Genomic DNA, 1,133 nt, shown 5'->3' with positions numbered 1-1,133 from the left:
AAAAATTAAAATTAAAAGGGTAATAATGGAAATGATATCATAAAATCTTTTAACACGATCACATGATTAATATTGATTATCCTTATCTAATATATCGGTTAAAAATTCAAGGAGACCAACAAAGAAGTCATAACGTCTTATCTAATTAGTTTATCACATATTTATCACAACGAATTACTGACGAAATCAATTAAACGATTTTGTGTGATATGGRTGTGATAATCATGTGATATCAATATCACTCGACTTAATTATGGTTTCAATGGGTTAGGTTAGACATTATTACAACGATTTTGGATGGTTTCGATAGGTTATGATTAGATAATCACACATTTATCACAACGAAAACGATTTTGTGTGATATGGATGTGATAATCATGTGATATCAATATCACTCGACTTGATCATGGTTTCAATGGGTTAGGTTAGACATTATCACAACGATTTCGGATGGTTTGATAGGTTAGGATTAGATAATCACACATTTATCACAACGAAAACGATTTTGTATGATATGGGTGTGATAATCATGTGATATCAATATTACTCGACTTGATCATGGTTTCAATGGGTTAGGTTAGACATTATCACAACGATTTCGAAAGGTTTCGATAGGTTAGGATTAGATAATCACACATTTATCACAACGAAAACGATTTTGTGTGATATGGGTGTGATAATCATGTGATATCAATATCACTCGACTTAATCATGGTTTCAATGGGTTAGGTTAGACATTATCACAATGATTTCGGATGGTTTCGATAAGTTATGATTAGACAATCACACATTTATCACAACGATTTCAGATGGTTTCGATAAGTTATGATTAGACAATCACACATTTATCACAACGAAAACGATTTTGTGTGATATGGTGTGATAATCATGTGATATGGGTTACAAGTCGTCCATTCTAGATCGACAAAAATATGGATACTAACGATATGAAGAAAAGGTATTAACAAAGTCGACTATCATGAACGATCTGGAGAAGAAGAATGAACGATCTGGAGAAGAAGGTTAGATAAGAAAACTAACAAGAGGAAAACGTGGAGACGTGGTCAACAAAAAGGATAATTATGAAATTGAAATAAAATAAAAATTATAAAAATTACTTAATTACATTACTG

The sequence above is a fragment of the Cynara cardunculus genome (genome assembly GCF_001531365.2).
Source record: "Cynara cardunculus var. scolymus isolate 2C chromosome LG 2, CcrdV1, whole genome shotgun sequence".
NCBI classification, from domain to species: Eukaryota; Viridiplantae; Streptophyta; class Magnoliopsida; order Asterales; family Asteraceae; genus Cynara; species Cynara cardunculus.
The sequence above is the reverse complement of the archived record's forward strand: the minus strand, read 5'-3'. Positions refer to the sequence as shown.